The sequence below is a fragment of the Podarcis pityusensis genome (genome assembly GCF_964106645.2).
Source record: "Podarcis pityusensis genome assembly, chromosome: 11".
Lineage (NCBI taxonomy): Eukaryota > Metazoa > Chordata > Lepidosauria > Squamata > Lacertidae > Podarcis > Podarcis pityusensis.
The window spans coordinates 12,966,553-12,991,381 of NC_138036.1; the positions used below are offsets into that span (position 1 = coordinate 12,966,553).

At 45.7% G+C, this 24,829-nt stretch overlaps 1 protein-coding gene across 1 annotated transcript in view; it reads left to right on the forward strand.

Annotated features, from left to right (window-relative positions):
- Positions 1-24,829, forward strand: part of RAB27B (RAB27B, member RAS oncogene family) — a 112,625-nt gene that overhangs the window by 31,923 nt on the left and 55,873 nt on the right. The window contains exon 3 of the mRNA XM_080973681.1: positions 17,854-17,940. The gene's annotated coding sequence lies outside the window, so the exon portion shown is untranslated. The remainder of the gene's footprint in view (positions 1-17,853; positions 17,941-24,829) is intronic.

Below are 24,829 nucleotides of genomic sequence, written 5' to 3' on the forward strand. Positions count from 1 at the left end.
TGGTATCATTCATTGGTCATACACAAAAACAAAGAGGCCTTTCTTCTCTTTGGTAAGGTTGGAAATAACTCTACTGCCATGGTTTTACACCAGAGTAGCAAGCATTTTGATACTAAGCAAACATACCTTCTTCTTCCTACCCTACGTGCAATACAGCTGGAGTGGCTCATAGCTGGCATGTAAATATTGGCTCGTATGAAAGTATACTACAATATTTACTTTGCAGGTGTTCTGCCAGATGAAGGCACTGTTCAGTACGCTGAGTAAAGTTCAGATTTCTAAAGCAATCTCTTGCCTTTGTTATTACTATTTGGAGTGGGAGAAAGGGATCCTTGTGCTTTGCTATAACAATGGGAAAGACCTCTCTTAAGACTTGGCTTCCTCCAGGAAGCAGGATCTGAAGCTTCGACATGAAGCTGCCTTATTCTGATTCAGACCATTGATCAGTTTAGCCTGCTGTTCTTTACTCTGACTGGCAGCAAAGCCACCAAACCCCATCTGCTGCAAGAGCAGGCAGCATGAGCATGTGTGTGCTTAGGGCACACTGTATTAACTCATTAAAGGGGAACGATGCAAATCAAGTCTTCTACAACTTTTTGATATAACAGACCCATCCTTGCCCATATTGTGAACAAGACCACATTTCCCCCTACAGTTTCTCAATTGCTTCCATCTCTTTTAAAGTGTCCAGAACGGTGCTTTTCATACACCTAACCACGTGTTGAGCAACACCCGCAATTGCATTCCAGAGGCATGAGCAATAAAGTTGCGCAAACTTGCCTTGTAGCATTCATCATAAGCCACAACGTCTAAATTCTCTTCGGTCTGGGTAGTCATGCACAGTTCTCACATAAAAAAACCAAATATGCACCGCACATTGCTAAGCGCTCCCCGCCCAAGCGAATGATCTCTTACGGGAAACAAGGAAGCAGACTTTTAAAAATCAACACTTTTGTAAGAATTCATCATAGCATTTCACAGATGGATATCTAAGGTACATTGGACAGCTCAGAAGAGGTCGGGTGAGGCCCTTCAACTGCCTTTGGTTCCTCCCCCTCCCCCTTTAGGATTGCAGCTTTGGGGTTTTGTTCAGCATCCATTAAACACAAACTGCTACATTTTTAAGGATTTGCAAAACATGCCCCAAGCATGGGAACCAACTCCTAGGGGCCATGGGGGCTTCGACCCCCACAATAAAATATTTGAGGGGGCTGGGCGCCCACAAAGTTGATGGGCATTCCCGTTCAAATGGTGTTTGTGCATTGTGTCATGTGATCGATTGTGAGGGGCGGGGCTTACCTGGAATATTTTATTCAAGTTGACACCCCTCGCTCCAAGAGAGGCGGGTTTATGATGTTACAAGCCCACAGCCAATCAGTGCAAAGCTCAGCTGGTGTCTCTGCAACATGCAGGATTGGTTTTACTTGAGCTTGGTCAGGTTTTACTTGAGAAATGCTTGATAAATTCCAAGGAAGCCTTAGAGAAAGAAAGGGAAACCAAGAACTACAGGGAAACCGTATCTCTTTAACTCAGCTCAGCCATTTATCCTAATAGCCGGGAGGGCGTAAATGATTTGCTGCATTAGCCATTTGGATAATAAATAAGAGTGCTATTTACATAGATTATGATGTCCAGTGGGTATAACAACAGCAGAACTGAGAACATAATCCAAAGTTCCTACCCTGCGTGGCCCGCAGGCCTGCTAACCGAGATAACACACAGGAGACAGAAATGTAGAAAGAGCAGAAGAAAAATCAGCTGCATTGTATGAATAATAAAGCACGGTTGTTTCTGATAAGGCCTCCAGTATTATCGTTATGGCTGAGCGGTTAAATACACTGGGGGAACACAGTGAAATCTGAATATCGAGGGATAGAGATCATGGGAATTCTATAGTATTTTCTGCCTCAGTAACAAGGATGTAAAGGAAGCCTATGCAAACTTCCTAGAGCAGTAAACAGTATGTGTCTGTTGCAGACAGCAGTACTTGGTGCTCCAGGAAACAGGCACAAAAGTCTTGTGTGCCAAACTATCACAAGATTGTGCATAACCGGATACGCCCCTTCCTCCTTGTGCACATGATTAAGAAACAAGCAGGTTGGCACAGGCTCTTGAGTGAAATCAGGGGGTCCAGAACAAACTGTGCTGTTTATCTTCCCAAGTAACCAGGTCAGATGAAATCGGTGGTATGTGAAGAGTTTATGCTGCTAAGTGAAATGTGCAGCTATTATGCTCATGGGACTCTTTCCCTTGTGATTTGTTAGCAAAGATGGCTTGATCTAATAATTTATGCTACAGCATACATCAATACACCCACATGCATACGCTGCACCTAAGATCTATGTAGCATTAATTAATGATGTAGTATTAAAGCTGGTGAATTTAATTAAATTCAAATACAATTTATATATTCAACAAAAGCGCCCTTTTTAAGGTGCTGGAGGGTGGAAATTTTTGTTCATGTTTAGTAGGAACACCATCATGGATGTCTTCTTTTCATTTACCAATGCATCAACACACTTGAACATTCAACCAGAGCCAGTACCTATTTTTAAATCCCTCCCCCACTTCTTAAAATTCATCAGCTGAGATTGCAATCCTAACCTCACATACCTGGGAGTAACCCCAGTGAATTCAATAGGACTTACTTCCTGGGAAGACGTGGTAGGATTGCACTGCAATCTTTCTTTCATTTTTTATATTCTCCCTTTCTTGTTTCAGGATCCCAGGACAGCTTTACAGTTGGCACATTAAAAACATGCAGTAAGAAACACCATAAACCAACCAAATAACTGAATCAAACTGTAACTTTATGTTCAGCTGGTCTCACATGGGCATTTTCAGTTCCCCCCAAAAGACTTTAGCAAAATGATGAGACTTTAAATGGTGCCAAAATCCCAGTAGTTTGTTCGTGGCTCTGCAAATTAAATGGGTTAAAACTTGCAACCCTTAAAATGCATGTATATTTGTAGTCTGATTAAGGGCTCGTCCAGCCTTCCAATTATCCCATGCTTTTCTAGCAGTCTTCTACTTGACTTGCACTTTCCAAGCATGGTTCAAAGCAGTTTCCCCCTTGCCCTGCTCTTTTCCCAGGGGAAACCCACTCTTTAGCTCTTTTGAGCCAACATCATTCTGGAGAAAACCTGAATTGCCATTTGTTCCAATTGAGAGCTGAAGAGCAGTTTTCCTCAGGGAAAGCAGTGGAACAAGAGGAAGTGTGGATAAGCCCTAAGACGAAAAGATTGTTTCACATTCTTAGGCCAGGATTCGTATTTGGCAAAGAGACTCCTTTTAGACCAGATGGTGTCCACCTCTCTGCATCTGGGAATGATGTCTGGTTAATGGACACACAGGACTTCACAGCCCCTTTAATCTCATTTTCCCATTAGGAATGCTTGGAGAGGGCTAGTAAATTCTGCTTTAACAGGAGAGTAAGGGAAACATTTCAATAGGCGTTTTTTAAAAGTAGGCAGCAGCCTGATGCATAACCTTGAAGGCTGATGTTTTGCACAGATAGTCAAATCTAATGATACGTTCACAGCATGTTTTGATAGTAGTGAAGGACACCATTTGGAGATTAATTCACAAGAAGTGAAGCTTCTTGCTTCATAATATAACAATGGAATAAAAAGCTTTAGATGGAAAGGAGGACGCCCAGTTGAGTGAAATGTCCTTGCTTGTTGTCTAGATGCTTCTGATAAAGTCTGACCTCAGGAAAATTCCTCCCAATGACGTCAACATTTCCATCTGCTTTGTTTTCTATTGGTGATATTTGAAAGTCCTCTCTGACAGTTTCCCAGCTTGGACAAAGGGGGCATACACCCATCACCCCCAAAACCTACCAGAAGATTAACTTGTTGAGAGCCTTCTTGGTACACATGAAAGTGACCTCAGGCCTTTAGATCACTGGATTTAACTGAGACTTGAATCCACGAGGCATTTACACTTTTCCAGCATCTTCTGAACTATACAAATGTTTACTCTGGAGAATGTCCCATTGAGATCAATGAAGCTTACACCCAAGTTGGTGTACATGGGATTGCTATTTTAATCTGTGTGGAAAAAAGGCATGCAACACTCAAACTATATTTTATTGTTATTGAGAAAATCTTCCCCAGCTAACACAATCACTCAGGATTGGATTGTTGCTTGGAATGTAGTTGTCTTGCACAGATGTCATGGGTATCTGTTGAATCGCAGCATCTGTTATAACCAGAGTTATGCTGTATGTCACAACTCTCTCTTGCACCATAATGGAACTTTACCTGTGATGTTCTTAAACAATAAAGGTTTCATTCAGGGGCCTTTTTCAACTGTAGCTTTCTGTTAGCCTTCAAAGCCAGTTGGTTTACTTGAGCCGAGGAGCAGGTAGCCTTTCCATCTTTCCTCTTGCAAACATGCACAAAGGTCTCCTATTATTTCTAATACCCTCCTGCCATGTGCACTAAAGAACACACAAGATGAATTTTGTGGTTGGCCGTCCCAAAAAGTTTGGCATCTGCTCTACATCGCTTCAGTACAATTCCAGAACCAACTAGACTCCAAAGATAACTCTGAGATAATTCTGATGTGGAATGGGTGGTTGGCCAGCAAAACTGACACCATTCTCCTCCCCCACCCCTTGGGGATACTCTAGCTCTGGACTTCCTGCATCAAGAAGGAGTTTGGACCAGATGGACTAAAAGCTTCACCTCCAATTCTTTGATTCTACACAATGAGAGCAATGAAACAGACAGGGAGGCAGCCCTATCTGCCCATGTGCTGTAAGACACATACTAAATATGGCCAGCCATGCTATACGCAGGTCTATGTAGTGGTGGCGGTAACGACCAATAAATCATTCCTCTCCACTCCATCCACCTGATGTTTTCCAAGGGGTGAGAAGGAAGATCTACCAGCTTGTGAAGCCTCTTTAAGTCACTGTGGTGCTTTTTCTCAAAATCTTGCTGGTAAAGGGGTTTTCACTTGTCACCTATGACATCTGTTGCCATTGCTTGGATCATTTCAGGCTCGTTTGATTGAGGATGTGAACATAGTGATGTTCTTTAGATCCATGTATGTGTCTTAGCTGATCTTAAGTCCTGGGATTTCTTGGAATTTAAGTCATAATAACACATCTTTCCCGAAAGGCAGCTTGCTCTCTATTACTTTGCAATGTGCAGCCACAGCATAACATTGTGTGCGTTTTTAGGGGAAACCAACCAGTCAGGAGAACATTGCTTGGGCACATGCTGAGTGATTGGTAAGTCCTTTCTTATAGTAAGAACCTGAGAACTGGGAGGCAAGGATTAGTGTGTAAGCCACACACATGTTGCTTGCTCTTTTAGTTCGGCATAGAGACTTTCCTAGATGTCCATCGAAAAATCAAAACCTATTACTGTTCAAGCCAATCCTTGACCTTTTAACACCTATCTACTATCGACTATCATTTGTAAAAAGCTGTCTGTTTTAAACCAGCATTTGTTTGTTGGTTGGTTGGTTGGTTGGTTGGTTTGCAGTGCAGAGAGGATACAATAGTCAGCCATTTACACAGACTGGTCATTGATATTTCCTAGACAAATGTTTGACTTCTAATTAAGCCTCAGAGTGTACACTGATCTTAAGGCTTTATGTCTATCTGACACCATTGATTTTCAAGAGGAGAGAAGTGTTTTATTCCGCCCATTCTGCTATTCATTTGGCCTGCTGTTATTTTCAGAGACAAACCACTCATGAAGATTGATATCTTCTCTGCTTGTAGCATTGGCCACCAATAGCTATTTGATCTTCACTGGTGAGATTCTACAATAAGAGCAGAAGCCCCTGAAGTTTAGGAAATTGTAAATGATGTGCAGAGATAGGTTAGTTACCCTTCCTCAAATAGGGACGAGTGAGTTGATCAAGCTTGTGTTTTCGGTCTTCCTATCTGAAATTTACTACATCAGTTTTTTGGCGGGGGGAAGCAAGTCCTCGTGAAAATTCACCAGATTTTTAGCGCAAATTTCTCTTCATATATATTGGCCAGATGAAGCTTTTGCCTGGCCTTGCTAGGTATGAATGATGAAATCTTGAAGCAGAGGAGCAAAGCACAGGTCAGGACATTGGTGGAACTGGAAGCCCTGGTAGATGGCTTATCTGCCACTTCCACTTGCCCTGATGCTTCCCTCCAGAAATACCAACTGTTTACCACTGAATCGGGGCCACCGTCAGTATGGTTTTCTCTGGATTGACATTTGCTCCGGTTTAGAGGGTTCTCCAGCAGAAAGTCGCAACGCAAAGGCAAAAATCTCTCAGGCCCATGCCTGGAAAGTGTGGGACAAGCAGAAGACCACTTGGACCCATTCTTTCTACACAGGGGGTGTCAGGGAACTGACATCAGAGCGGGAGGCGAAGGGGAGGCTCCTAGATGATGCTGGAGAAGGACCCAGCAGGGGGAGAAGCAGCTCAGTGGAGGGGGAAGCATTTAAGCGCAACACCAGGAACAAAAGTGAGCTGATGGGGAAATCGGAGAGAGGGCTCACGGACTCTTCACTGGAACTCAGTGAGGAGGGGACAGGTCCTCCGCTACCTACGCCCACCCTGCGCAGAAGGCTCCCGCGCAGTGAGAGGCGGAGGAGATTGGGTGTCAAACAACTCTTATGTTGGAAGAGATTCAAGAAACGCCCACTGACGGATTCTGCTAGTGACTGAGACAGTCATGATGAGAAAGGGCTGTGCAGTCAGAAAGGTTTAACAAGGCAAATTAGCCTAGAGAGGCACCAGTTTACGCACAAGTAACTCATAATCATCACAGCAATCCGTCAGTCCCTGAAAAGTTGCTCGTGCGCAGCAGCAGGCAGGCAGCATCATGAGCAAGCCCGGAGAAGCAGGCACCCAGGGGGGAGCAGCTGGAGGGCAAACGCTGGTGGAGAGGAACCGAGAGTTGGAGCAGCATGTGGCCATTCTGACGGCGCGGCTGGACGAAAGGCGGTCTCAAGATGCACAGGTCAGACCCACCCCCATAGCAAGGAAGGTACCGGGACTGGTGCACAAGTTTGGGGGGAAGCCGCAAGAATACAGTGCGTTTCGAACGGAAATAGAGTACGCATTGGAATTGCAGCATAACGATTTTGAAGACGACGCGGCGCGGGTGGCATATGTTGTGGGTCACCTGCAGGACGGGGCCAGGGAATGGGTCAGGCCCCTTATGGCGACACAGAATGCCGCCATGCAGGACCTGAGGAAATTCTTCCAAGCAATGGACGCGATGTTTTCCACTGATGTTCAAAAAAGTGTGACAAAGCGGGAATTGATGAACTGTAAACAGGGGAGCCAGTCAGTTAGGGACTACTGGTCGCGCTTTGCCATGATAGTTCACCGCCTCGGGTGGGAACTGGGCTCCGAACCCATACAGATGTTATTCGAGGAGGGGTTGTCCCCAACGGTTAAGGATGAACTTTCCCGCGCACCCCGCCCACAGGGGATGGATCAGCTGACCAAGGCTGTGCTTGCGATTGGCATGCGCCAGGAAGCGCGGGCCCAGGAGAGGCGGGAAGGGAGAGAGCAACGTTGCCATGACTACCGCATTCCTGAAATACCAAGGCAGCCCTCCCCGCCAGCAGAGCCAATGGAAATAGATGGGGCACGCGCGCGGGAAGTTTCAAGCACCAGCGAAGGGCGCAAGAAGGAGGGAAAGGATTGGAAAACCTCCAAGAAGTGCTACCTTTGCCAGCGGCCAGGCCATTTTGCCAGAGCCTGCCCTCAAAGAAAGGCTTGGCAAGGAATGGTGGGAACCGCAGGGGGTGAGAAGGAGGTGGTAAAGGAACAGGAACAGGGAAACGGGAACGCTTGGCTGCCAATCAAGGGGCACAACAGCCAGGCCAGCCACCAGTAAAAGTGCCCCAACCAGACCCCCCCAAGGCAGCAATAGCCATCGAAGTGGTGCTAGAACTCCCGAACGGGCACCCAGTCAAGGTGAAAGGGATGCTGGATTCAGGCAGCTCATGTAATTTCTTCAGCAAAGACTTTGCATTAGAGCACCAGCTCCACTTACTGCCTTTGGATTTTCCCTTGCAAGTGACCACCATTGATGGCAGGGAGCTTCTAGGAGGGGAAGTGACACACCAGACCCCGCCAATGAGAATGAGGGTGTCCAGGCACTCGGAGACCATCGCCTTTCACGTCGCCTCACTAGCAGGACCCCCAATAATATTAGGGATGAGCTGGCTAGCACAACATGATCCAGTGGTGGCGTGGGATCAGAGGACAGTCACCTTTGGGTCAGCTTACTGCCTGGAACACTGTCTAGGGGGGGAAGCCCCAAGAATGACCGTGGCCAGGGTGGCTGGGATGGCGGTGGAGCGGAAAGGGGAGGTGCCGCCACAATACGCAGATCTGCGGGAGGTCTTCAGCGAGAAGGAGGCAGATAGACTTCCACCCCATAGGCCCTTTGACTGCCAGATCAACTTGCTTCCGGGGGCTCAGCTGCCAGTGGGTAAGCTGTACGCCATGTCAGACAGGGAGATGAAGGAGTTGCGAGAATTTATTGACAAGAACCTGAAAAGAGGCTTCATAAGAGAATCAAAGGCAGTAGGGGGCAGTCCGGTGTTCTTTGTGGACAAAAAGGACACAAATAAACCCAGGCTCGTAGTGGATTATAGAGCTGTCAATTTGGTGTCAGAACCCGTGACCTTCCCAATGCCCAGGATTGACGACATTTTAACGCGAGTGAGGAAAGGCAAAATTTTTACCAAGCTGGACCTCAGGGGCACATACAATTTGATCAGGATGAGGGAGGGGGACGAATGGAAGACCACAATGTTCACACCCCTAGGTGCCTTTGAGTACTTAGTTATGCCTTTGGATTACAGTCGGGCTCCGCCTGTTTTCAAGCTTTCATGCACCATGTGTTGGGGTCTCTGCTGTACAAGAACTGCGTAGCCTTCTTGGACGACGTCTTAATTTATTCGGACAATGAGGAACAACATGTTAGAGACATCAGGGAAGTGTTACAACGACTGCAGAAGCACCAGTTGTGGGTCAAGCTGGAAAAATGTCAGTTTCACGCCAGAGAAGTCGAGTTTCTGGGGTACAAGTTGTCTGACAAAGGCTTAGCGATGGACCCAAGCAAGGTGCAGGCAGTGCTGGAGTGGAAGGCTCCCAAAACACGGAAGGACGTACAGAGGTTCCTAGGGTTCAGCAACTTCTACAGGAAGTTCATCAAGAACTTCGCCCACTTGACAGCGCCCATCACGGATTGTCTCAGTAGCAAAAAGAAGTTTGTGTGGACAGAAGAGGCCCAGCAATCCTTCGAAAAACTGAAGAAGGCGTTCGCATCAGAAGAGCAACTCCTGCACGTGGATCTGGAGAAACCCCTGAGGCTAGAGACCGACGCGTCCGACAGAGCCGTAGGGGCGGTCCTTTTGCAGCCAGGGAAGAGCAAGCAAGAATGGAAACCGTGTGCCTTTTTCTCGAGAAAACTGAGCAAGTCGGAGCAAAACTATACAGTGTATGACCGCGAACTGCTGGCAATCTACGCGGCCTTTCGTCGTTGGCGTCATCTACTGATAGGAGCGCAACAACAGATCCAGGTTTGCACAGATCACAAGAACTTGGAGTATTGGAGAACCGCACGAGTACTCAACCAGAGACAGATTCGATGGGCACAGGAGTTCTCCAAGTTTTTCTTTGAAATCCGCTACGTGCCCGGAGAGGAAAACGTAAGAGCAGACGCTCTCTCGCGTAAACCGGAGTACCTGGAAGGAGAGGGGGCGCCGGAAAAACGACACGTGATCCCCGAGGACCGATGGGTGTGTGGGGGAACTTTGGTGGGGAAACGAGAACTAGCCGGGCTGACCAGAAACGATGTGTTCGCGCAAACTAAAATCCGGGAACTACGAGACGGAAGAGGGACCCAAGAAGGGTTTGAGGAGAAGGAAGGGGTACTGTACTATAGGGGAGCGCTGTACGTACCGGGGGAGACCCTGAGGGGAAAGGTACTCAAACAACTCCACGACAACCCCACAGCAGGGCACTTTGGACAGCACAAAACCATGATGCTTGTGACCAGGCAGTTCTGGTGGCCCAGGGTGAGGGAAGATGTACGGGAATATGTACGGGGGTGCGACCGCTGCCAAAGGGCAAAAGGGGAGCGGGCTGCCCCCACAGGATTGCTGGAACCCTTACCCACGCCGGGGAAACCCTGGGAGGTGGTATCCATTGATTTTATGACAGATTTGCCCAAGTCCGGGGGAAAGACAGCAGTCATGGTAGTGGTCGACCTACTGACAAAAATGTGCCATTTTATAGCTTGCTCACATGCTGTAACGGCAGAGGAAACAGCCCAGTTGTTTGTGGAGCACATATTCCGGCTGCATGGCGCCCCCTTGAGGGTTATCTCCGACCGCGGAAAACAATTTACTTCCCGGTTCTGGAGGAAGCTCATGAGCTTACTGCAGGTGGAGGTGGGTTTCTCGACGGCGAGACACCCAGAGACCAACGGGCAAGCAGAAAGAGCGAACAGTATACTCCAGCAATACCTACGCTGCTATGTCAGCGAGAGGCAGAACGATTGGGTAGAAAAACTAGCGCTGGCTGAATTCGCGTACAACAACGCGGAACACGTGTCCACGGGAATGAGCCCATTCATGGCCAACCATGGGTGTCATCCTAGGGCCTTCCCGGGGAGTGGGGAGGAAAGCTGGAGCGTACCCACTGCAGAGCAGTTTGTGGAAGAAATGGAGGCCCTACACCAGCAACTTAAGATGAACTTGGAGCGGGCCAAGGAAACTTACAAGAGGCAGGCAGACAAGCACCGCAGGGAAGGGGAGACCATACGGGTGGGGGACCGGGTGTGGTTGTCCACCCAAGGGCTACCTTTCAAAGGGGGGTGCAAGAAGTTGCAGCCCAGACGGCTGGGACCTTTTGAGGTAATACAGCAAGTTAATCCCGTGGCATTTAAGCTCAGGTTGCCTGATAGCATGAAAATACACCCGGTTTTCCATAGGTCCCTGCTCTCACCGCATAGGGAAGGGCGGGAATTCCAGGGGCAAGAGGGAGAAGTCACCACACACCCGCAGGTAGAAGAAAGGGAACACCACCACAGGGCCACGGAAATACTGGACTCAAGGTGGCAAGGGCGCCGGGTGGAGTATTTGGTAGCGTGGGAAGGGGAACCCAGGTCCGAAAACACGTGGGTCCCCACGGAAGCCGTCGAGGACAGGTATCTGGTGGAGGTATTCCACCGCCGGTTCCCGGACAAACCCAAACCCCTGGAGAGATTCTGGGAGGAGCAATTTGGAACCACAGATGAGGAAGAGGTTTTTGAGGGATTTTCTGACTCCGAGGAGGAGGGAGGAGAGGTTTCGGAGGAAGAAGTGTCAGACGGGGAAGACCACCCCGTTGGTAGGTGGAAGAGCGATTGGGAAGCGGGTTTCGAAACCACAGAAGATGGTGACAGTTCCTTCCGGGGTTTCCCCGCCTCCTCGACCGACGAAGGGGACGAAGTTGGTCCCACAGGTCGGTCCAGGGGTGGAGGGGATTCTGGGGGGGAGGTGGATGTCAGGGAACTGACATCAGAGCGGGAGGCGAAGGGGAGGCTCCTAGATGATGCTGGAGAAGGACCCAGCAGGGGGAGAAGCAGCTCAGTGGAGGGGGAAGCATTTAAGCGCAACACCAGGAACAAAAGTGAGCTGATGGGGAAATCGGAGAGAGGGCTCACGGACTCTTCACTGGAACTCAGTGAGGAGGGGACAGGTCCTCCGCTACCTACGCCCACCCTGCGCAGAAGGCTCCCGCGCAGTGAGAGGCGGAGGAGATTGGGTGTCAAACAACTCTTATGTTGGAAGAGATTCAAGAAACGCCCACTGACGGATTCTGCTAGTGACTGAGACAGTCATGATGAGAAAGGGCTGTGCAGTCAGAAAGGTTTAACAAGGCAAATTAGCCTAGAGAGGCACCAGTTTACGCACGAGTAACTCATAATCATCACAGGGGGCAAGCAGAAGGGTAGATGTGCCCAGAGATGAGCAACTTTAGGACGAACATACCTTAAAACAGAAAGCAACCTTCGTTGGGCAAATTCTGTGGTTTGCTGGTTTCCTAGCCTGTAAGCTGTTAGAGCTAGCTTCATGGATGGACAAATGAAATAAGGAGACCAAGCATAGTGTTTTTGTTCATGGACTCACAGACCACACAATCACATGCCGCCGCCGCCGCCGCCGCCGCCGCCCCCCCCCCCATGGCTCTGCTATATAGCATCCCTTGTTCCTGCTGCTTCCCCCTCCCTACACATTTGTCTGGGGACCAGACTTTTTCAGACATACTTATTCAACTTGGGAATGGACTCTTGTAACTCATTAGATCCTGGAGGAGATCAATTGTGTGGGAAAGGGAATGGATTAGGCCTTTCCCTCCTCTCCATGATGGATCCGCAAGCTTGGAACTTGCATTTAAGGAATCAACGGAGCATACAGATTTGTAGCATTCTTGTGGAATTGGTATCCATTTGCTTCTTTAACTTCCCAAATCTGGCATCTAAATTGTCAGCGGCCCTCCACCACCCAGCTTCGCCTCTGCCACATTTTCCTGTGGGCTTATCTTTCTCATCTACTTGCCTGTCACTGCTGATTGATGTAACAAGGCAAACCTCATTAATTTATGCATAGGTGTTAATGTTTCGCTGGGTATCAAAAAGTACCTCAGGTCCTCTTGCATGAGAAATCTGTTAGTTTGAATCTGACATTCCCTCGAGTCTTGCAGATCAAAATCTATTACTCTCCTATGCTCAGCTGTTAAGGTCCCCAGTCATCTAGGCCATAATGTGATGCCTGTTTTTGTTTTATTTTGGAGCCTGATTCAGGGTGCTTGGGCTTACCTTTAGGGTGCTGATCCTGAATGCTCATGCAGCTAGGGTACTAAGATCAGCTGATGCACAGCCTAACTCTGCACCCCTTCTATTTTTACTGAGAGCTTCAGGGTCTTTTATGCAGTGACCCCCCTTTCAAAAGTGATTAACTTCCCCCTCCACATTGTAGATCTTGCCTCACAGAAAATGTTTTTGTCTATATTGCTTTTGAACTTGTCCTCACCTCTGTTCTTAAGCTGGGTGCTGCTCTTTTGTGTCTTTGATTTGTGATATCTTGCTGTTATCTGGATATTTTGTTTACCTGCATAGACCCTCGTTTAACCAAAGGTCAGTGCAAACAATGATCCATCCATCTATTGTGTTTTTATCTGCTGCTCTGCCTAAATGCACTCCAGTAATAAAATATGACTCCTTTATTTACAAACACCTGTCAAGGTATGCGCACCCTTCAAAACCCTCCTATGTGACAAGCTTTTAGTGCTGCTCCTTTACAAAAGAAAGCACAGATAAACCGAAACACAGATCTGTTATAGGCAAGCTATTCAATTTATCCCTCCATGAGCACATTCTATGCAAAGTGAGAGGAAAGAATTCCCAAACTCTCAGCAAAACTCCAAAGGAGAGAATGTCTTGATTGTGTCAATCATTTTGTGGTGCTGGGATGGAAGCAGAGTATTATTAATGAGACAGCTGCATATTTCAATATACTTTTTTTAAAAAGTCTGTTATAAATATTTGCTGGAAATGCCATTAATATTTCCAGAAAGGAAAATATGAAAGACACAGCAAGTTGTTCTGGCGATCTCTAAAATTAAAGGGTGAATAGATATAGATTGCTTTCATTTATTCCTCTTTTCTAGACCTGTCTCATGCCAAATGTCAGAAATCCCTATATTGAATATGTTCTTCAAATGAACCTAATAAACTTGTGACCCTCCCAGATATTGCTGAGCTCCCACTGCCATCAGCCCCCAGGCAGCATGGATGATGGGAGTTGTAGTCCAACAACATCTGGGAGGGTCACTGGTTCTTCGCCCCTGCACAAGTCACGCTTTCTGCTGTAGAAAGTTACCCACCATATGGTGGTGCAGCACTAAGTGTGAAGAGAAGGCTCGTGTCTGTAATCCGATGAACACACACCACACATTGGCCAGTCACAGCTTTTCAGTCCATCTCACCTCTCCTTGTCTTTGGAGACATTTGTTTCCCCTGAGCTCTTTACAGCTTTCATTGCAAAATGTGCAGCAAACATGTCCATCAAATAGATGCGGTGGGAAGGTAAACGGCATTTCCATGTGCTCTGGTTTCCATCACAGTGTTCTGTTGTGCCAGAAGTGGTTTAGTTTAGTCATGCTGGCTGCGTTTGTCAGCTGTCTGTGGACAAACGCCAATTCCCTTGGCCTGAAAGCGAGATGAGCGCTGCAACCCCATAGTCGCCTTTGACTGGACTTAACCGTCCAGGGGTCCTTTTATTTTTTTTCCTTTACCATCAAATAGCCCCAAACAACGTACCCATTTATTCACTGAAGGCATTGGTTGCCAGCGTCAACACAGTTTAGGATTGTCAAGCTTTTTAAGATAGACTCCTTGAGCTCCCCCTCCCCCAACACCAAAAAATGCAATTTTCAATTGGCTTGCCTAAGATCCGGGACAAAGCACCACCTTTCAGAAATTCCCCCCAGATGTCCACCTTAGAAATCCCGGTCCAGGAAAATCCGGAAGTCTAGCAGCCCTAACACAGTTTGAACCTGGCTAATGGGCACAATATTGACTGGCACAGCTTAGTTTCTCTTAGGGCTGCCATTTTCACACATTTCTGTTGGATAACCTAACACATGTACAGCAGGACATCTGACTCGCCAAACTTTAGCTTTTGATTAGTCTCTAGGACATGATGGCATCAGAGATAAATCTCAGTATCTGACAGTAACTGGACTACAACCCTGAATAAAAAGAAAGAGAGCACTTGTATCCAGACACACTCGTAAAGCTAATAATCTACACTAGTGGATTTTATTGAGGCCTAGTGTATACAAAACAACAACAACAAACAACACCTTTAAAAAACCTGATCAAATCATTCCTGGACTATAGCCCCTAGGCTGCAGCTGAGTGTTTGAATGTCCCCTCTGAAAAACAAAAGCAAAACATCTCTACAATATCAAGAAGAAGGCTAGGTTGCAATATTTCCCTCTGATTTTTTTAAAAAATGTAATTTTCCCCAGTCGTCGTCTGGAGTAATGCAATCCAAGAATAGTCTGTCATATGACCTGCTGTTTGTGTAAACTGTCTTATTGGTTCATTTAGAAATAATGGAAGCTAAGAAAAAAAATCAGAAGGAGGCTTTCATCGTGATTCTGGAAAATTGGGAAGAGCTAAGTAGACTTTGAGGCTTTTTTTAAAAAAATGCAGCTCTATAGTCTGCATCTCTGGACATGAAAATAGGTGGCAAAACTGTATTGTTATCCATGGGCAGAGAGGGGGGCGCTGAATTAACTTTAGAAAAAGGCACACCGACCAAACACTGCAATATCTAACATGGATTCTTTAATGCCATGCCCTTTTCTCTTTGACAGTGTCTGATGTCCTGTTCAGCTCTAGCTGGAATGTTTGTCCTTAAAAGAGAAGGACAGGATCATTTAGGGTCTCCCCACCCCTTTCTTCCACATCCAAGCTGAGACATGTCTGTATCCTCTTCTAAAACAGTTCACACTGATTGCTAATGTCGCAAATATGACACTGTATTTTGCTGCCTCCTCTGTATACCTGAATCTTCAGGCACTAGCTATTTTTGTGAGATTGCAAGGGGAGATAAGTCTCTGGCCCCTTGAAGAACCCCAGAACTCCAGGAGGCTGTCACCAGATAAACCTGCTCCCACACGAGCTGTCCAGGAAGTGGTACTGGTGGAGGACAGGCAATAATGGCATGGCAGCTAAAACTTCAATATGGTGTTCAGCCCTCCCAACACTACAGCAGAAAGAGTAATGGCCAATAGGAAGGAGGCGCCTGATATTAAGTCAGTCTATTGGTCCTCCCAGTTTTGTCTTCTGTATCCTTGCCCAACCTGGTACTCCTTCAGCATCAGGGAAGGGGAGAAACCTGTGACCCTGAAAATGTCGTTTGTCTCCAACTCCTAAATCTCTTAGATCAATTGGGTACCTGATAAACATTTTATTAGTCTTGTTCTTGATCAGTCACTGCCAGTTCAGACCCCATGAACATACAGTGGTACCTCGGGTTACATACGCTTTAGGTTACAGACTCTGCTAACCCAGAAATAGTGCTTCAGGTTAAGAACTTTGCTTCAGGATAAGAACAGAAATCGTGCTCTGGCGGTGCAGCGGCAGCAGGAGGCCCCATTAGCTAAAGTGGTGCTTCAGGTTAAGAACAGTTTCAGGTTAAGTACGGACCTCCGGAACGAATTAAGTACTTAACCCGAGGTACCACTGTATATGTGAATTTAGCCTTTATTTATTTTTGCACTGAGCTGCATCACTTTGCACACACATCCATTAAACTGCATTTGCCATTTCACCTCCTGTTCACTCAGTTTGGAGGGGTAGTTTTGGACTTCTTCGCAATCCCTTTTGTTTGAGCAACCCTGAACACTCTAGGGTCATCAGGAAATGAGGCCACCTTGTCACTCATCCCTAACTCTTGAATGTTTATCAATGAGTTAAAAAGCACAGAATACTGATCCTTGAGGGACTCTACTTTCTATATCTCTCCATTTGGAGAACCCGCTATTTGTTCCTATTCACTGCTTGCTGCTACTTCACCAATTCCCAATCTGCCAGAGGACATCTCCTCTTATTCCAGGATTGCTAAGCTTTCTCAGGATTCTTTGGTGGGGTACCTTGTTGTCCAAATACACTTATATCCAGGGCTTTTTAAATAGAAAAAGAGGTGCTGGAACGTTTTTAGGGGGAGAATCTGCCCACAGCCACTTTCAGCGCCATCAAAACGGCAAAATAAATCCCATTGCCTTATGCCGCTACCCTCAGACTCCGCCACACCAATTGTTGCGCTGCCCAAATTGCCATAATGCCTGCCGCCTCTGACACACAGCCATGAGCATCATGCCAACTGCTGCCTCCACTGTGCAGCCATGAGCACCATGCTGCCGGCCGCGCAGCCCCAAGGAAGGAATGCAGCGCTAAAGAGGTGCTGGAACTCAGTTCAGGTGAATTCTGGCTGGGAAAACCCCCCGCTTATATCTTTATTTATTAAAATAAAGGGTGGTTGTATACCACCCTTCATCCAAAGATCACAGGGCAGTCACAACATAATAAGAGAACACAAAATATATAATAAACAAAAACAAACCAATAACCCCGCCTCCCACAAACACATTTTAAAGGCCACGTCAATCAGCCAAAGGGTTGATTACAGAGAAATGTTTATACCTGGCGCCAAAAGATATGTAATGAAGGCGCCAGGAAAGCCTTCCTGCTTCTTGATGCACTCAAAAAAACTCTTAATAGGTTCATAAGAAAGGACTTCCCTTGCAGAATCCCCTTGAAGAAGCCATGCTGGCTGTACTTGAGCAAGGCTTGTTCTTCTATATGTCTGGTTATTTTATCTTTAACAATGCTTTCCACCAAGTCTCTGGGACATATGCTTTGCTAACCGGCCTGTATTTTCCAGAATTCCCCCACTGGATCCCTTTTTAAAAACTGGTGTCAAATTGGCTACTTTCCTGTCTTCAGGTTATGGAGGCTAATCTGAGGGAGAAGTTACATGTTTCTGGTAGTAGATCAGCAATTTCACGTTTGAGTTCTTTGAGAACTCTTGAGCGGATGCCATCTAGACCCGGCAATTTGTCACGACTATCTGCCTCAGCTCCTTGGAAGCATTGTCAGGTGCATTCTTTCACATGGATGAATTGTTAAACAGTGTCTTTATTCATACGAGGTATACGGGGCTACACACCCAACCTCCATCAACATCCTGTATTATGTGCTGGCCCTGAGAGACAAAAGCTTGCTTCACTGTTAACATTGTCCTTTCCCCTATCCAACACCCACAGAGTCTCATGAAAAGGCTGTGATGGAAAACAGGATTTCATTTTCCCTCACTTCCGTGCTTTGAAGGATTCCGCACAGTCACACCACAGGTAAGAACAGTTATGTTTTGTTTTGCTTTAATTAAGGGTGACGTTTAGGGCTGTGTTTATTTACAATACAATTATTGTTCTTTAATCTTTAAGACTCTTAGGAAGTAGTCATAGGTCAGTGCTAGAGCATTATGCAGAAGTCTCCAATCCCTGGCTTCTCCAGTTACAACGATCATTTGGCAGGTGATGGGAAATACCTTTTTTTGCCTAAGACCCTGGATAGTTGCTGCCAGAGAAGACAATACTAGGCTACATGGACAAACACTTTGAGCTGGTGCAAGGCAGTTTCCAAATTCTGCACTAAGAGCTGAATTCAACAACCTGTGCAAATTAAGCAAATGTATGTAAACATGCTTATTTTGTGCATTTCTGCTTTGTTTACTTCTTTCATATTTCAGAGTTTGGGTCCTAGGGTTTTTGCTAGTGATGCAGTGAAATGCTCAGAGCACTGTCTGAAACTTCACTTCTCGACACCCAGAAATCTATTCGGACGACCACCATGAATTTTACTGAAAATTTAAAACATACCTGTGCACATTTACCTGGGAGTAAGTTAATTGAACAAAGGGTGCTTAGTTCTAAGTAGACATGTACCGGCTTGCACTTTAAATATCCTAGAAAGGAAGTGAAATAATCTGACAGATCACAGTTGATTTTACCACGAAAACACCTCTGTTTAGCATAATGCTGAAAGGGGAGAGGAGTTTTGTTATGTAATGAAGAACCTGAGTCCGTTTGAATTGCTGAGTTGGGTGGTGCTGGGAAGATTGTGAACATTATGTTAGGTTAAAATGTATTTATTGGTTTAAAACTGTCTGTTCAAGAGCCCAAGGCAGCTAAGAGCAGCACATTTAAAACAAATAGCATGAAAACACAGTAAAATAGCGCAATGAGACAGAAAACAGCGAAATTACTATAATTGCAGTAGATGACAAGTCACAATAGACACCGTCTTTCCCCAGAGAGCTCCCCACAAAGCCTGGTTTTAACCACAGGGCAGAATGCATGTAATGATGGGGTTAGAGTGGTTTCATTGAGGAGGACCATTCCACAGCTATGGAGACAGGACTGAAAAGGACTCACTTCTTGTGTCTACCACTACATCTCAGTCAACATGGAGGAACATGCACATATTTTTCTGGCTGGTAAGGCCCCAAATATGAACGGCAGGGAAACTTTGAGGTCATGGCATTTTTGTTTTGAGCAAGATTTTAAGCCAACTGGATCTGGTGGGGCTACTTTTCTCTATGAGCATCCTGTCTTGTTTATCTTCCAGCAACTGTTGTTGCCTGGAAGGATAACGGGGAGATTTCTAGATCCTCGCTGTGCATAATTTAGTGCCGATAAAGCTGCTAGTGCAGATCTTTAAGTACAAAGCCAGGATCTGTACATGTCTGAAAAAATATTTTTGCAGCCATAAGGGGCAGAATTCCCTGTTAGAAAAACGTAATGAAAGCTGAAATTTTCCGGAAACTGAATATTGCCTTGAGTACAAGGTTTTCATGCTTTTTCTGACCTTGCATACAATAATACATGCACACGGCCCTGGTGGAGCTTTGCGTATCTTCTGCGTGGTTCCTCTAATTCTACATAAGGAACAAAAGCAGATAGGAAGACTGTTCCAGAACCATAAGAGGATAAATTCCCTGTCTGCCCATGTACAGCCCCTGCTTGCTACACACTTGCCTCTATATTTCCCACCCTGGAGCTATTTAAAAGCAGGAACTCCTCAAAGTAAATCGCAGGCAACTCCACTCCTGAACATAGCTGTCAAGTGTCCCTTATTTGAAGGGACAGTCCCTTATTCCAGGGCCATGTCCCGCTGCTGTCCCTTATTGATGGATGTCCCTTAAATGTCCCTTAAATGATGTCCCTTAAATTTCAAAGGAAGTAGCTCCTCTCCCTCCCTCCCTGCTGGCCAGGGAGGAGGGAGGCTCCAACTGTGTCGCTTGGCTGTGTTGCTCACCCAATAAGAAGTCTAAGAACGATTGGGGGGTGGAGCTTGCATGCCTTGTGTGTGGCTAGTTAATGCAAGCTGAGGGGTTTTTTGAATGCTGGACGCCATTTTGTTGCACGTGCTGCTGCAAACTTTGCAGTGCAAAGCCAGGCCGGGGAGCCATCTTAAGTTGAGGCTGCATAGGCCTTGTGGTGCATGTGATTCAGATTCTATTCAGTTGAACCTCTGGTTACAAAGTTGGTTGGACAGTGTTCTCGGAGCTACCAGCATGAGTTTGACCAGACTGCAGGAGGACAGGAAGACTGGAGTGCCTGGAACAGGTGAGGCTGCAGGTCCCTTATTTTGGCTGCTGGTCCCTTATTTTCAAGGCTGCTGGTCCCTTATTTTCAAATCTGTAAGTTGACAGCTATGCTCCTGAATGATTCATGAGAGTGCCATTAAAACGTGCGCTTATTTGCTATGCATTCACAATGGTGTAACAATGCAACAGTGCAATAGTTTTGCCATGTCGCAATAAACTTGCTTGCTAGAGTATTGTTTGAAATATTTGATGGTGCTTTTCCTTGTGGCTTTTGAATTAGACTCAGATTTTCAAATTTGAATCAGGAGGGGTGTAAAGCAGTGAAACTAGGATCCCTCAAATTTAATTTCGCACAGATGATCCCAGAAAGGTGCCATCTGTTGTACGTTGACAAACACAGAGAAGATTTTAATGGGATGTAGATATTCTATCATATGTGCTAGATATACAGATAAGGCCATCCTCTACTGAAAAATGTTGATTGCACATTTAGAGAGGCACAAATGTGAAGACTTTCCTTCCCAAATTGATTGGGGCTGGTCGTCCACTGTTTTTGTGGTAGGGTACCTGGTGGCTGATTCAAGATTTGTGCAGTTTTAATTGCATTGCAAACTTCAGATAAGTGCAAATTTCAAAGGATAGCTCCTTCTTTGGTTTGTGCATTATTTGGCAAGTGCTTTGAGATTAAGCAGTATATGCATCTTGTGAAATAAAGCTAATGTTAAAAATTCCGGCTTGCTACTCCCTGTTTCTATATTTGTAGATATTACAGAAACATCACAGTGATTTATCAATCTTTCCTCTTGAGAAGTAGGGTGGGTCAGTCTATTTTAGGTCTGTGTCACTTTCACACGCTTTCATTCATAAGTCTGTTCATGCCCTCTCCAAATCTATCTATGCTTTAAAAAAACAATCTACATGAAAATTCAGGTTTAAATGTGTATTTCTGAGTGCATAGACGTGGTTAGTAGATGCTTCTTCCAACACTGAGAATCGTGTACAGGGAGCACATGGTGTTTTTGTGCATGGGCAGTAGTAATGTTTGCTGGCAGCCCACATGACAAACCAACAGCTGTTTAATAGCTGTCCCTTCATGTCTCCTGTTAAATTGCCCCAATTTTAAACCCATAGAGGTTTCAAAATGGAGATTCTCAGGAATGCCCTGATTAAATATCTTCCGCCCCACATTTCCACAGGAGGTAGGGTTGCCATATTCTGAAAAGTGAAAAATCGGACAGAGTTGTTAAGCTTTGTTTTGCTGCTTTTCTTTTCTTTTTAAAGATTTTTTAATATATAAAAATAGCCCAACTTCTTGCCATACGTCCAGGTTTCCTCAGACATTTTGCCTATTCAGCAAAAATCCACCTGGATGCCATTTTTCTGAGTGACTCTTGGATGTATCTTATGGCAGCCCTAACAGGAGGCCTTATGTCAGGGCAGCCCAACTTTTCATACCAAGTGGGTCACAAGAGTATTTTGGTATGGAACCTGCAGGCTGCACACTGCCTTGTCGCGTGGGGAGGGGAATGAGGCCAAAACTGGACACCCCGCAGCCTTTGCACTGCCTGTTGGACTGCCCTACCTTAGGTGGAAAATGTCCCTTTTGGATGAGGGCACCTAAAAGGTGGGAACTCCAGGCTTAATTTTGATACTGGCTGTGTTGTGTTGAAACAGGCAGCCACTGAAATTCTTACAGGCCTAGAAGTAATAACACCCACTGTTATGCAAACCCAAATGTAATTGTCCTCTCTTGCTTCCTTAGTGAGTTATTACTTCTAATACTCTAATGCTCATAACAGTGACTAAAAGCTCTTCATACCATTGTTACAAGTTAGAGACTAGCCTGTGTCTCCAGGCTTGCAAAACAAAATCATCCTGTGCTACATAACAGGCAATAATACAATGAGCACAATGTGGAACTGTGTGGAAACTTTAAATTTAATCTACTGAAGTTTCCACCCATTGCTAGAAGCAAAGGGCATCTTCAGTAGGTTCTGTGATAGCACTGAAATGATAATTTTTCTGTCTCAGCCCTATTGTGGGGGAGAAGCTTGCTCATGAGTAGCCCATCAAGGGCCTCTTGGTGAGGGGATGGCGGTCAACCGATTGAGGTTGAATCCTGACAAGGCAGAAGTACTGTTTCTCGGGGACAGGGGACAGGCAGGTGTGGGGGACTCCTTGGTTCTGAATGAAGCAGCTGTACCCCTGAAGGACAAGGTGCACAGGCTGGGAATCATTTTGGACTCATAACTGTCCATAACTGTCCAAAGTCCAAAGTCACCTTTGAAAGTGACGTGGAAACTACATCTAATCTAGAATGCTGCATCTAGAAATGACTGGGAATTGCCGCCTGGACCATATAGCACGAGCCCTAAAATATCTACATTGGCTCCCAGTACGTTTCTGAGTACAATTCAAAGTGTTGGTGCTGACCTTTAAAGCCCTAAATGGCCTTGGTCCTGTGTACCTGAAGGACCATCTCCACCCCCATTGTCCTGCCCAGGCACTGTGGTCCCCTGACCTCCAAGGGTCTTCTGGTGCTTCCCTCATTGTGAGAGGTGAAGTTACAGGGAACCAGGCAGAGGGCCTTTTTGGTAGTGGCACCTGCCCTGTGGAACACTCTCACATCAGATGTCAAGGAAAGAAACAACTATCCTATTTTTAAAAGGCATCAGAAGGCAGCCCTGCTTAAGGAAGTTTTTAATGTCTGATGTTTTAGCGTGTTTTTAATGTTTTGTTGGGAGTCGCCCAGAGTGGCTGGGGAAACCCAGCCAGATGGGTGGGGTATAAATTATTATTATTTATAGAGGAAAGGTCTTCCTCGGGAGGTTGTGAACTCGCCTTCATTGGACATTTTTAATAAGATGTTGGATGGGGAAACCCAGTAATGTGGGCATCATCATCATCATCATCATCATCATCAGGCCAGCCCTTACATAGCCAAATGGACCTTCCCTAGTGTGAGCCCTGAAAAAGAGAATACTGGAGCGGCAAGCTTGGGGGAATCCAAGGTCTTCAGCAGTAGTAAGACACATGCTTTGCTTGCAGAAGGTCCCCGGTTCAGTCCCCAGCATCTCCCAGTATGGCTGGGAGAAGTCTGAAACCTTGGACAGCTGCTTCCAGTCTGTGTAGACAATACAGAGCTAGATAGGCCAGTGGTATCACAGCTTCCTCTGTCCCTAATCAGAGAGGTAATGGTGGGGCTAAAGACAGGTTACAAGATTCCAGTGTCCTCTCAATGGCTTATAAGCCAGTGTGGTGTAGTGGTTAAGAGTGGTGGACTCGTAATCTGGTGAACCGGGTTCGATTCCCCGCTCCTCCACATGCAGCTGCTGGGTGACCTTGGGCTAGTCACACTTCTCTGAAGTCTCTCAGCCCCACTCACCTCACAGAGTGTTTGTTGTGGGGGAGGAAGGGAAAGGAGAATGTTAGCCGCTTTGAGACTCCTTCGGGTAGTGATAAAGCAGGATATCAAATCCAAACTCTTCTTCTTCTTTTTATAAGCCACAGAGCAAGTAATGGAAAGTCTAAGGAAGGCAGGTGCCGCCTTCTGACAAATGAGAATGTTATGTACTCTCCTTCATGATGAGCAGGTCTTCTCTAGTCAGACAGGATGACAGAGAAGGGAGTGTGTTCCTGACGGAAGCAAGGAACAGCTTTCCGAAACCGTGTGAGACCCTGGCTAATGCAACACCCAACAATTACCAGTTAAAATTTGCTCCCACCAATCAATCAACTAAAGCTTTAGTTGATTAATCTACTGATTACTTGTTGATTCGGAACATTTTTTAACTTTCTCTGAAGTCCAAAGGGCACCGAGAGCAGCTTGCCTACAATCAGTTAAAAGAAGACAGACCCTGCCCGCAGGGTTCCTGTCTAAATGACACAACAGAAACATAAAACGGAATTGGGGTTGGGAGGTTGAAAAGGACTTGCTGCCCTGAGCACTTATTTTTCCACATGAAAACTGGTATTGGTCACTGCCAGAAACAGCGGTAAAAGGCTAGATGGAACTTTCGCCTGATATGGGTAATTTTGTCTTTTTTAGGTCCCACACCAGGGGGGAGACGCATGCTTCCAATCCTGTTTCCTCCAATAATATGTCAGAGAGTTCTGATAATAAAGCTAGAGCAAAAAGAAAATTACTGTTTGCCAAAGCACAGTAGGATGACTTGTGCCATTTTGTTTGGTAACTTCCTCAACTTTTTCATCTCAGTTGCCCTAAAAAAGAAGCTGAAATCAAAATAAAATAAATAAGTACTGTATTTTTTTAAAAAAAGAAACCTTTAAAATGTTACTTTTTATAACTGTTGAATTAGTTTTACCTCAGAATGTAAACTCCATGGCAAATTATTATTATTATTATTATTATTATTATTATTATTATTATTATTATCATCATCACAATGCTGAGATCAATTTGTAGACCCAGCAAGCTATTTCTTCTCTATTCACATAAGGCTGTAACTGCATATTAATTTTTTTTAAAAAAAAAAAATACAGACCTGCCTTAGAGTGTCTAGACAGAGGAATACTTCCACAATCAAAGGCACTGCTAAGCACAGTTTATGCTGTTACTGTGGGGATTTCTGGATGATGTATACATGGAGATTTACGTAGGTTAAGAAAAA